The 13,334-nt window shown below is 56.2% G+C and overlaps 1 protein-coding gene across 5 annotated transcripts in view; it reads right to left on the reverse strand.

Moving 5' to 3' along the window:
- HPCA (hippocalcin) overlaps positions 1–13,083 on the reverse strand; it is a 21,153-nt gene extending 8,070 nt beyond the window's left edge. The window contains exons 1-2 of one of the 5 annotated variants that reach the window (XM_042844726.2): positions 12,573–13,083; positions 10,000–10,038 (exon numbers count right to left, since the gene is read on the reverse strand). The gene's annotated coding sequence lies outside the window, so the exon portion shown is untranslated. Of the gene's footprint in view, positions 1–1,819; positions 1,990–9,999; positions 10,039–10,924; positions 11,203–12,572 lie in introns of those variants that run through there. The other 4 variants (XM_008171042.4, XM_008171043.4, XM_042844728.2 and 1 more) reach the window with 4 other exon arrangements.
- Positions 13,084–13,334: the final 251 nt, after the last annotated feature.

A 13,334-nucleotide genomic window follows, 5' to 3' on the forward strand; every position in this document is an offset into this window, starting at 1 on the left:
AGTCCCAGACGGCACTGGAGCCAACCACAGCCATGAGGTGATGTCCTAACCCTAGTTTGGTCATAGCCTGGCTGGGCAGACACATGGGGCTGGGGTCTACTGCAGCCATTCGCTCAATCACAGCACTCGAGCCCAGCTCGGCCAACCCCTGAGCGGCACAGGGCTGGCAGCTGAGTTGTGCTAAGGGGAGTTTGTAGCCTGTAGCCAGGTCCCCACTGCATCACTCACCGAAACCGGATGGGCCGCCTGCCTTGAGCTTAAACCACCACTTAACCAGAGCTAGAGATTTCTGGGGGCGGGTGGGGGTTCAGGTTCGGGACAACACGCAAGTTATGCCTTGAGCTAACCCTGCCATGGAGACAGGCCCTTAGCCATCACGCCTAAGACGAGACAGCCTGCTACTGCCTATCCCTGCAGGGTCTTTCACCCCTCGCTCGCTCCATGGTCCCCACCCTGGGAAGTCACTCCCCTGCGCAATCCCAAGTCTGCCTCACAAGCATCCTTGTAGCGGCTCTAGGCCCAGTTCTGTGGGCGCCAGGAGGAGAGGAGGAGGCCAAGCACGGGCATAACAGTTCCAGAGCAAACTGGTGGCAGCAACCCCTGGATGATTCCACCCCCTTGTCTGAATATTAATTGGCAGCCTATTAACAATCAAATCTGTGCAGCCAAGCCCAAGAAGCAGGGTTCTATTGGCACCAGGGAGTCCAAGGGACACAAGATCACAGGGCAGAAGACAACCAAGGCCGTTGAATTAAGGCCCCTTCCCTTCCCCGTTAAATGCTTGCCTTTAAGCCTGCATCTGATGAGCCAGCAGGGACGCTCATGGGCCATTTGACGTCCCCCTGCCTGCCGGGCAAGAAGAAGGGGAGAGGGGCTGGGCAGCGCAAGGATTTCCGAGTAATTAATCATGGCCACTGTAACGCTCCAAAGCCCCGTAAACAGATCAGCCCTGCTTAGGAGGTACACGCTCTGCTCGGAGACGGCTGCCAACCCCAGAGAGGGGGAGGCCAGACCCCATCGCTGAGAGCTCCTGGAGAGCAGGGGCTGGGGAGCAAGGGAAAATTCCCATATAGAGGCTCAGGACCCTGATCTCTGCTAGGGACCCACGTGCTCCCACCTCCTTGGCATTCAGCCTAAATGTCATAGAGGATAAGGATGAAAACAGCCTGGAGCCACCCAGAATGATTCCCTCACCCGGCCCCTGGTCATTTGGTCACGCTAGCCCTCTTCGGCTCCTTGAATTCTATCCCCACTAGCCAGCCCCTCAATCGTTTTTGTTGCTCTTCTCCAAATTCCCCCCTCGCCTTCCAGCTTGACTAGGAGCTTCTAAGAACAGAGCACAACATATCGAGACCGACTGCAGAGAACAGACCAACGCTTCTGGGGACCAGAGATTGGAGTTGGCGCGAGGAAGCGGGGAGATGAGCGCTGCCAGGACTGGGACGTACCCAAGATCAAAAGGAAGCAGGTGCCATTTGCTGTGTAGTGAGCGATTCCTCGGTTAGTGCGACAGAAACGCTTGGATTCGTTACCTCCCACTGGACCTTTTCTGTCCATTCTCTGCAGACAGAGCCTTTTATTCTCCTCACTGGAAACTTAAGCAGCCTATTGTAATTACCCTTAAATTCAGCCCTGTTCATGCCCAGTGCCGGGGGTGCAATCAGCCATCCCGAGCCCCCGATATCTGGGCACAAGCAGCAGGACCAGTCACAGCATTTAGGTAGCTCTGGGGGATACAGACGAGAGGGATGGGGTGGGCACCGACCGGGCTGACGCTCAGGGATGCTGGGTTCTCTTCCCAGGTCTGCCGCCAACTTACCGTAAGTGGTCGGGCAAGTCATTTATTCAAAGCCTCTGGAAAATGAGGGTGATACTGACCGAGCTGGGAGGCTGGCCCCCCCTGGCTGTGCAGTGTGTTGAGATCGCCCCGTGGAAGGCGCTGGGGAAACGCAGAGTGTTGGCATGTATAACCCAGACTGGAAGTGAAAGGGGAGATCAGGTCGGTGCTTTTCCCTCTGGCTGCACCTCTCCGCCTCCTCAGGGAGGATCTCCACTCGGTTGGGTCAGATGTTACAGAAACAATCCAAGAAAACAGAGCCCCATCCCCCATTCCCCAGCAAGGAATTTCAGTTCTACCAGCTCTCACGGCTCCCCTCACACTCCCCAGGTGCTGGCAGGGAGAGCTCCCCCCACTCCCCCAGCGAGAGCCACTGGGGCCATCTGCTTCATGTGCAAGCCGTGGGCTGACCAGTGCTCAGAGAAGCCCGTGCTGCGGAAGTCAGAATAGCCTGGGACCAGGGAGCTCAGGGGATCCTGATAGATGGCTTGGAGGAGGAGAGTTATTGCTGGGCAGCGCACTGACACCCCTTGGAGGTGAAGCAAGAGAGGTGATTACGTGTTCCAAGGCACCAAGCCAGGCAGCCGCACCTGGCAAGCAAAGTGCCCACTCCAGGGGAACTACTGCCACAGGAGCAAACAGCACAGCTAGGGAGGAGCTCGTCCAGGTTAATGCTGCAGGAATTCCAAGGTAGTTACGAGGCAGATGAAGAGGAACCAAAGAGCAGAGAGCATCCTGTGGAGAAGCGCCGACCATGCGTCCTTTCCACGAGGGAGCCTTAAAGGAAGCAACGAGCCAAGAGGGCACATATTATAGTCTAACTACAGTGAGCTGTGGTGGCTGTTAGACACAGAACCAGAGGCTAAGTGCTACTCGCTGTCAAGACAGCATTGTTAGGCCATAAAAGACACCCTGGCGTGGCTTATTAAAATCAGACTCTCCAGAGGAGAGCCAGGCAGGAAGAAGACAGATTTCTAAACAACACTAATTGGGTGCAAGGTTAGATTGGAGGAAAACAGGCCCAGAGTTTTAAACGCAACAAAACCATTAACCTTGAAGGGAAGCAAATGCATGAGTCAGTGTTTTGATTTGCCTAGTAGCAACGCCAACGGGTATCATTCAAGGATCAGGGATTGGAAAGTTGAACTCAAAGTTGTTAAAAGGAGGATGTTGGTCCCATTTATCGCCTCTCCACCCTGAGACTGACAGACGCCAGGAAGGCAGCCCTAAGTGAAAGAAGCCTAGCGCCAGAAGCCCGGGTCTGCATTTCTTGGGTGCTCATGACTCCCGGGGGGGTCCAGGTGGACAAGGCACATGAGATCAGACTCACTTTGAGCCAAAGATGTCCCATTCTGTGGGTGAGCCCACTTCCGGGTCTCAGCTGTTTGGAAGAACAGGCAATTGCAGAGGTCACCACAGGGAATGTGGCGACTATCAAATCCAGCACAGCATGACTCCTCATGGGCCACCTCCTTCCTCACAAGGAGGTGACCAGAACAGAGGTTTTTTTAAATGCCAAATCAGCGACTTAGTTCAAAGTCTTTAATATTAGCCCGACATGGACGAGCTTTTCCCTCCCGGCTTCAGATTATTGCAACTGCTCAGTTAAATATCGATGGTTACAGTCACGTTTTGCCAATTTGGTTATGCTGGATTGCCCCCCATCCCTCCCCAAGAGCCGGGGCGGAATATAATCAGAGCCCAGAAGCAGCTCCGTGCAAGAGGTTGCCGATGTTCTCCACGTGGCCTAGCAGATAAGGTGTTGGTGTGGCGGTCGGGAGACCTCACTTCTGTTCCTGGCTCTGCTGCATGACCTGGGTTAATCACTGTGCTTGTTTCCCAGCCTACCCTTGTCTAGTTACACTGTACAGTGTAAGGGACTGTCTCACAAGGTGTTTGTACAGAACCTAGCACTATAGCTCAGTGGTTTGAGCATTGGCCTGCTAAACCCAGGGTTGTGAGTTCGATCCTTGAGGGAGCCATTTAGGGATCTGGGGCAAAAATCTGCCAGGCATGGTACTTGTCCTGCTGTAAAGGCAGGGGCTGGACTCCATGACCTTGCAAGGTCCTTTCCAGGTATCTCCATATACAAAATTAATACTGGTGGGTGTCAGTCTGAAAAGAGCATAGAATACACGGGCAGTGTTCCTCCCACTCCAGTTGGATTCGAGGCTTTAAAAGCAGAATCTGTCAGAGGAAAAACAACAGTCCTTTCCTTTTGGGGGCAGGGAGGAAAAGGCTTTTCTGAGTATATTCATTTCCCCTTGCCGCCTGTTTCTAGCGGCGATGGCTGCACAATGTTCCGTTCAAGCACAGCTGCAGAAGGAAAATGATACCAAGGATGCAGCTAGACTGGCTCTGTCCTGCAGACCTCAACTGTGTCTGGTCGGGCGGCTTTCCCGCAAAAAGGGGTTTGCCCAGCGCAATGCAAAGGGGGGGTTGAACATGCTTTTTACATTTTGCAATCACTAAAAGGGTTTGTCTTAAAAAAAAGGCAGCCCCAGGAGAGAGAAAGCATCACTCGGGTTGGGCTCTGCAGAGCTATGCTGTATACATGGGTTGTAAAGGAAGCAGTCGCTGAATTCTGCAGCCACTTCAAGCAGGCGGGTAGCTTTATTCACATACACAGTCCCATGGAACGTCAGGACTACTCCCGTGAGTGGGGCTGCTCACTGGATTTAGTGGCCCGATGTGCCAGAGCGCTGAGAACAATGGGAGTTGAGCTCTGGAAAAATCCGGCCAGAAGCGTTTGCAGGCTCAGGGCCCAAGAGCATGGGGAGAATCGTACAAGGAGCTCCATGCAGGCAGTCCTCTGCCTCCCCGCAGACGCTCCAGTGACTCCAGTAGTGGAGGAGAAGGAGGCGGTGGGAGATTGGGGCCTATTAATTGGTTAGCGAAAAGAGTCATTTTTCCCTGTTAGTTTTCTGTACATTTAATTTAACGTGATCTGAACAGTCGCCAGCATGCGAGCCAGTGGGCCGGCCAGCCAGCCACGTGAGCTCCTGCCTGCTTGGCTTCTCTAGCCTTGCTCCCTCCACTCAGAGTGCCCAGGTCGTCTCTCCACGGCGCCATGCCTGTCCAGCTCAACGAGCCACTTGTTCAATTAGGAAGTAATGAAGGAGGATGCTGGAGCCGTTTGCCAGAGACACAGGGCAAGCCGGAGACACGAAGCTCCATGCACTCAGACTGGAAAGCACCTGCAGGGTGTGGGCCGATTTGCCCAGACAACTGAGCTGGGATGCAGTGGTAGAGGAGAGGCACGTACATAAGCTGGTGGAAACAAGTCCAGCCAGACCTACTGGGACAGGGAAGGAAGAAAGACCATGTCCTGCAGAGCAGGGCTCGGATGGTCTCTCTCATTGTTTACCCCTTAGTTTAAGAGGGACTGGTTCTTGCAAAGCAAAAATAATCCAGGATGGCCCCCAAGATAAGAGATTCCAGGACAGAGATTCTTTACGGACCCAGAGAAGGGGATGCTCCCTGCAGCATGAATTCAGGCCAGGAACATGGGTGCATCTCATTCAGAATCCATGCAGGGACCTTTTACCACAGGATTTCCTCCTTTCAGAACCCAGCACCACAGGTTCTCCTTTGCCCACTTCATCATCACAATTTAGAGATGCTTTCAGCATCACCAGAGCCAGACCCTTACATTTCCCCCCTTCCCTTCCTTGCACCCCCTCTCAGGCATCAGGGTGGGACAATCTTTGGGTTTCTGCAAGCCAACCCAGGGCAGGGATCTCCGTCCCGTGATCCAGCGAGATGCAGTTTCGGGGGGTGGGGTGCAGGACCAGTCCTCACACTGCAGGAATCCAGGTTCGCAATGCGCTTTGCCGAATTTGAGAGGAATGCTCACAACTCCCTGGATATTTGGTAGATCTTCAGCCAAGAACATACAAAAAGGGAGAAAGGGAATTTAAAGAGTTTTCAGACACACCCGTCACTGGTTCAGTGTCATCGTGAAGTGACATGGGCTGGGGTCTCAATGGGAGCTTGCCACTTGACTCAAACTTCAGCTTGGATCACCTACCAGAAATAAATCAGCCAGCGCTGGAAGAGTCCTTCCTCCCCACACTGAGGCAGGACTAAGAATATGTAGGAAATGCAGCTGCCGTGGGAATGAGTTGGGGGAGGGGGAGAAATTCAGAGAACTGCCAAGTTGTTAAGAGATGAAGTCTTATTTCTTTTTAAATTCACAACAACCTTCCAACTCTCTGCTTCCTCATTCATTTCAGCAGGGAGATAAGATTTATGCCTTGAGTTGACCCACATTGGCTGTCCAGGTGGCAGCTTCCCAACAGTTAAAGCCATGTTTACTATCGTTATGACGCTTTTGGTTCATTTATTTTTAAGCAGCTCTCGACAGTGCAGTTTCACGAATAGTGCAGCACTAGGCAGGTGTCTCTCACGGCTAAAGAGGGATCAATAATCCAGCTGGGGAGAAAGCAACCTCAAGAACAGGAGCTGACCTCACCTTGAAGATCTCTTCACTTGCATCTGAAGAAGTGAGGTTCTGACCCACGAAAGCTTATGCTCCCAGTACTTCTGTTAGTCTCAAAGGTGCCACAGGACCCTCTGTTGCTTTTTGAAGATTTCAAGGCCCCTCGGGTGGGGTGACTGAAGCGAGGGGCTACCACAGGATAAGGACAGAGACCCCAGCCCCCGAGCCGGCCCCAGTTCGGAACAAAGAACTCCGACTCTGCACACAGAAAGGGACCACTCCAGTAGGAAGTTCCATCATTCCAGTTCCTGAAGGACAAGTGAGAACCAGCTCTTGCCTTCCTTGTACCGGCCTGGGTGTGTGACACCACAATCGCCATCCAACACTTGTTCTAGTGACGGCACGGCTCACACTTGCTCGTGCATGCACGCACCTCCTCTCCAGAGTGCGTGACAGAGTCAGCTCGCTAATGCTCAGGCATCCTTGTGCGACAGGGACTGCCCTCCTTTGATAGATGGGAAACTGATGCATCAAGTGGTTAAGGAACTTCCCCAAGGTTGCAAAACAAATTGGTGGCACAGCTAGGAACAGAACCAAGCCTTCAACACAGGATCATCTTCTTTGCCAGAGGCTTACCTCAGCATTCACAGCCTGTTCCATATTGGCTGACAGCTACAAAGGGAATCAAGATCAGAGGCAGGAAAAACTCCTGGTTCCTGGCCCTGTGCTCAGGCCTCTCTCCGTTAATACTCTCCCCCACCGGAGGAGCTGCCCCTTGATCTCTTTCTGAGCCAAAGGCCCATCATTCAGATTCCAGTGCTGGAGGCATGTGGTTAACGGATGGCCCTGCTGTTCATAACCAGATGTCAGTTAGGGGTTGGATTGTGCCAAGAAGCATGAGGATTTATGGCCCATTTAAAGTAACTGATTCTCTCATTATCCCATGTTCTTTTCTATCCTATTGCTTATGCAGCTGAACATTGTTTGCCTTTTTCACTGGCACTACACAACAACGGAGGTTCTCATTATGCCAGGCACAGCAATGCGCAGGGTCTGTGTCGGTGAATTCAGAACACAGCACGACGTGCGTTCATACTATTCTTTCCAGCACGCGTGGTTGCATTTGCCAACAGTGAATTTCATTTTCCATGGGGGAGTCCATTCCCCTCGCTTGGTTAGGTCCCTCTGGAGTTTTCTTGAGGATCATCTTCTCTAGGTTCGACTATCCTAAATAACTGTCATCTGCAAACATGCCTCACGTTTTGCCACGCCTTGCTGCGTTTCCTCTTCACCCTCCACTATTAATGAGGTGATTTGCCCATCAACTGCAGAGCATGGCATACTGGGGCCTTCTTTCCTTTTTTATAGGATCAGATGAACAGTTGTCTTTAACGTTCACTCAGCCTTTATGTCTTACGGATGTTGCAGGCATCTGGCTTTTTGCCGAACACAAAACACGCTCCCACCAGAACCTACCCAATGGAAATCCCATGCTTTGGAGATTAGAATGACAACGTGGAAAATCCCAGCAGTCTTAGGAACACTGATGCCATTAGTCCATTCACACTGCTGCAGTCCTCACCGGCACTGCTGGAGAACGCTCCCAAAGCCGGAGCCTCCACCTACAAGGCTTGGGAACCACTGGATGAAACCTCATTCTGCCACAGTGAGAACGGGCGCTAAATACCCCATTGGCCTAGGGAGACCTGGCCCGCGTGGACAGAGCTCTGCTTGGGATGGGAGTTCTCCTGGCTGAAGCTTTAACAGAACTGGGTCAGCTCCCTTTCGAGAGAAGGTTTATTTTCAGCTCTGCGCACTGACAAAGTGAAGGATGGGAACGCAGAGCCTGGCAGAGATGCAGGAAGAGCGGCTTTGCCTGCCTTCTTATTAATATTTAAACGATGCTTTACAGCCTCCGCCTGGCGCTGGAGTCCCAGGAATCTAACCCCACAGAGTGAGGCAGGCAGGCGTTAGACAGGGGAAGGAGATTGCTGCTTCAGGTTCTGCAGCCTGGGTCAGCCACCTTTCCCCATCCACCCAAGGGAGACCAGGCTGGAAGATGCCCTGATGATTCATAGGGGAGGTGGGAGGGCTGAAGACAGATTCCTGTTTGTGGAGGGGAGGGGAAACACAAGCAGTGGCTGTGCTGTAGGGGTAGGAAGGGGAATAGCTAGATAACCGATGTCAAGCGTTTCACTCTCCATGGAGGGCAAAGGGGAACCAGTTCCAAGGCAGGCAGGTTTGTATCCCAGCAAGGCCAGCTCCTGTTTGCCTGCAGCTCATGCTATGCCATCCCGTAGGCTCTTCCAACGTCAGTTTGATGCTCCACACTCCCCTCCGGCCCCACCTCCACCGCCATGTCCCGCAGCCCCATTGCCTCTCGTGGTAGTGCCCCATCCCAGAGCACACACAGAGAGACGGGTGGAGGAGACGGGCTGCGGGTCTCTGCTAACAGCTCCTGAGAGGGGGCCGATAAGGACACACGTCCGTCCGCGATGTCAGCCTCAGCCCCCTCCCAGGAGATGAGGCCGTGTTACCCGCCCTGTTTTCCAGAGGCGGGAAGAGACACACACAGAGGTTGGCTGGCTTGGCTGAACAGCAGAGCTCAGCACAAGAGCACTGCCGCCGCGCCTCCCGGTGCTAGGAATCCCAGTGGGTCCTCAGCGCACGACTCCCCTCGCCCTGCCCTGCGCGAAGCAAACGCTAAAGAGCAGATTTGACTAACTGCACAGACACCAAAATGTCAGGATTTTCCATCAGCTCTGCCACCCTCCCCCAGCTGCAGTGGGCTGAGCAAAGCGAGAACTCAAAAGGCTCAAACACTCAGCAGCCTCCAGCCCAGAGGCCCCTGCACCGGCATGAGGCTGCCCTGTTCCCAGCTTCTGTTTGGAGGGAGAGAGAAGGGACGGGTCTGGTAGATTTCCACAGAACCTTTTCCAGTTCTGGTGCTTTGCTTGGGACTTCAGCGCCTTTCTGGACTCCTCCCTCCCTCCGCCTGCGAGCTTTTTGCACCTAACCCCAGTGTAGCTCAGACAACAGCGCCCGCTCCAGCTGGAATTTTCCAAGGCACCTAGGAATCAGACTTCCACTGAACTGCAAAGGCATCTGGGTGCCTAATTCCCTGAGACTCCTTGCCAAATCCTAGCCCATTTATACTCCAGCCAACCACAGGATCCCCCCCCCACTTCTCTGCCAGAGTCCCTTCTGTCCAGTCCCCCAGCCCGTCTGCTCTGCGCAGGAATCAACTCACGCTCTTTACATTAGATGGCCCTGCTCAGCAGACGTGCACCCAGCCCCATCGCCTCCAGCCAAGAACAAACTCCCATTCAGAACAGACCCCTTGCTGAGTTGTGCTGCCTGGCCAAGTCTCCTGAGCACCGGCCCAAGGCAGAGCCTACCCGCGAATGAGGCCTTCAAGGCAGTCAGTTAATAAGCACCTCCGGGTTAGGTACAGAAGAAGCCTGTTCACTGCACTAGCAGTGGGAAGCAGTGATCTAGCACTGGAATGTGCAGCATCCCGGGAGATGCCCAGGGCTTGCAGAAATCAGCTCTCGGAGGAGGATTTAGACTCTGCTAGAAGCAGGTTTTTTTGCAAAACCCCCTGTCCTCACTTAAACATCTTTAATGCACGTGCACCCCTACCTCCCCACACCCCTTCCCTGAGCGACCCACCCCCACCACAGACAAGACACAAAATGCTCGGAATCAATCCTCTACTCACCCACAGAAGAGCAGAGATGGGAGACAGGAGATTCAGGCACTGGAAATAAAGGGACGGTCAGTAATCCATGGGCCACACAGACACCAGATTCCTGAATCCATGGGTCCCAGAGTTACACAGACAGCATGCTCAGAGCTGGCACTAGGCATAAGCAGACTAAGAAATTGCTTAGGGCCCCGAGTAGCTCAAGGGGGCCCCCGATTCGCTTTTTATTCGAAGAACTTGCCAGTTTTAGTATTGGGGGGCAAAAATATTCCTGCTTAGGGCCCCCAATCGGTTAGCACCGGCTCGGAGCATGCTTCACTCCCAGCCCGTCAGGCAAAATGCTCTGTTGAGCAGCTGGGCTTTGGGTTGTTGTGACAGAGTCAGCATCCAACAGGGAGTCAGATTCTAGCGGGGCCTTCACTGAGCGCTCCCTGCCTCCAAATCACGAGCCCGGGGCCAGTGATTAGAGCACATCTCAGCCATTGCAATAGGTACACGGGAAAAAGGGGCCCATTCTCCAAGCTGTCCCAGGCCTTACAGACAGACAGCAGCACCTCGATTGGCAAAGCAGGGAGATTGTGCAGTCAGCCGCCCCAGCGTGACATACTGCCCATGGCTGGCACCCTCAGCCAGGTGTGCCGTGGCATTCAACCCCCAGGGGTCTTCAAGGGCCTCCCCGCATTACAATAACTCAAACTACATGTCCATCAGGTCTCAGCAAGAGAGTGCGTCTGTCTCCCTGGAAGGGGAGCGTGAAGTGAGGGTTAATCCCTGAAAAGCCCCCCCGAGTTACTCATGCAGTCCTGTTTCTGAGCAGAGGAGACCGCTTCACTCAGCATCACTCATCCAGGGAGCAGATCCCACCAAGTTCCCGAAGGAGGGTCTCCATCCATAGAGCCCTTCGATGGGCCATTATTTAGGCTTCAGGCCCTTCCCCAACCCTGCTGGTTCTGCAGTAGCTGGGCCTCCAGATCCTCAGGGGCAGGGGCACCAACCCCTCTTCTGCTACACGGGAGACTCATCTGCAGCGAGCGCCTTGTCCTGCCTCCGCACCGTTCTCTCCCGGTTGCCTCACACGGGCCCGGCAGACCCCAGTGTGACACGGGGCACCTGGGCTCTCCCGCTGGCTGCCTCCGAGCATGGAGGTCACGGACACACACTTCCAGGCGGCAGGCGAAGCAGAAGCGGTGCCAAGGCTTAGACCAGGGGCTACCCAGAGATTGAATAGCCTCCGTTATTCTCTTTAACGAAGGGGGAGGAAGCGAGCAGGCCAGATGGATGCCGGCACCCGGGAAGCCGTGCTGCAGAGGAGGGCTGGGCTGCTCTCCAAGGTATTTTATCCAACGCCCCCCTCCCAGACACTCGGCTTCATGCTCCTCTCAAACCGGATTTGCACATGCTGGCAATTTCCTCCCTCATTAAGCAATGAAGCCCTGGTTCACATGACCCAGGGAACAGTGGTGTCTGGAGCATGGAGCACACTGCCCTGCCGGCTTCCAGGAACATGGCACAGCATGGGCTGGGCTGACCCAGCGGAGAAGGGCATGACACGCAGCAGGAAGGGTGCACTGCACTGCCCAGCATGGTACCCTGCTCCTGCCCCCACAGAAAGTGGGCTGGGGGATCACAGCAGCCAGGGAACCCGGGCACTACCCCAGGATGGCAGGGCAGGAGGGACCCAGCTCCAGACAGCACAGCCTAGCCTGGCTGCCCCAGCAGGTTCCCCCAAGCTCAGAGCAGCCCCCCTGGGCTAGCCAGAGCGCTCGGGTCCTGCTGCGTCCGGGGAGCCTCGGACTCCCCCACCCCGGGCCTGGAGCGCCGCATGGTGCTGCGGGAGCCCCCGGCTTCCCTGCGGCTCCCGGGAGCAGAGCGCACAGCCGCCAGGGGAGGCGGGCCTGAGCTCGGCGAGCCCCCGGAGGAGACACGGGGAACCCCGCCGCCAGCATGCGGGCAAGTTGCGCTTCAGTGCCGGAGATCCTGCCCCGGGCACTGCTGCAGCACGGAGCGGGGGGGTCAGTGTAGATCTGCCGGGGAGGGGCGCAGGAGCCGTCCGAGGAGGGCGGGGGGTTCGCCCCCGGGAACAGCCGAGTCCCACTGCAGCAATGCAGGCGGCTCGCCCCCAGCCCTGACCCCCACATCGCACGCACTTCCAGCAGGACTGCGGGCTGCAGCCCCGGGAGAGGGCAGCTGCATGCGGCTCCCCGACTCCGCAGCGGGGGAGAGGACAGCCTGCGGGGGGGGGGGGGGGCTGCCTACAGGGGGTGAGGGTCAGAGAGGTGGGCGGGGGGACTCCACCCCCTGCGCCATGGGTGGGGGGACCCCCCTCTGCAGAGCCACGGGCCACTGCAGCTACGGCCAAAGCGGTTGGTTTTTTGTAAAAGGACCCTGGTGCCCCTGCCGGTCCTGTCTCCAGACCCCCAGCACGGCGGGAGCTGGCGACCCCCTCGGGGAAAGGGGGCGAGACCCACCACCAGGGCACCTTTCCCCCTACACCCCCCCCGGCTCCCCGCCTCTGCAGCCCCGCGGCTGCAACAACTTTTCCCCTGCAACGATCAAAATGGCAAAGCCAAGCGCGGGCTGCTCCCTACCTGCCCAGCGAGAAGGAGAAGCGGCGGCGGCGGCTTTTCCCCTCCTTGTGCTCCAGCCTAGTGCCCGCCCGAGCGCTGCATCCCAGCTGATGCTACTGATGCTCCATCCAGGGCTACACTGCACGAGCTTAGCAACTTCAGGGCGGGGGTGGGGGAGCTGGACGGCTGGGGGGGGGGACTCCTGCAAGCTTGGCCCGGGGAAGATGCAGCGGCAGGGGGTGGGTGGAATGTCCCACCCGGAGCAAATCCCCGGGGCAGCCGCCCTGACTCCGGAGCAGAGGGGCTCTGCCTTGAGCCCTGCCTGAGTCCCGCCCGCCCAGCGCCTGGGGTGGCCCGGCTGGCTGCCGGTGCCGCCGGCCCCCCACCCCCGTTTCCCTGGGTCAGGTTGGTGCAGTCCGGCTCAGAGCCCTACACAATCACCGTCAAGGACTGAATGGGAGCTGGAGCGATGATTGACAGCTGCTCCCCCCGCAGGACGCCTGCTCCTGGGGGCCAGGGGGGGAGCTGCTGGGACGCCAACCAGGCGGCTTGAGTCAAAGTTTGCTTTATAAACAGGTCCAAGCCGGGAATGGGCCTTAAAACCAGCCCCCCCCCCGCCTCGTTAGGGGAGGCTCCCTGATTAGATGCCCCGGTCTTGGTGCAAAGCGGCAGCCGATCCCAGGCGCTGCGGTGCGGCCAGATGTGAAAGGGCCCCCGGTGTGGGCCTGCAGGAGATCCGGCCAGCGGCCCTACGTTTTGCAGCCAGACCCTTGCAGTGGGTGG

Source organism: Chrysemys picta, chromosome 23 (assembly GCF_011386835.1).
Source record: "Chrysemys picta bellii isolate R12L10 chromosome 23, ASM1138683v2, whole genome shotgun sequence".
In the NCBI taxonomy this organism is placed as follows: Eukaryota; Metazoa; Chordata; order Testudines; family Emydidae; genus Chrysemys; species Chrysemys picta.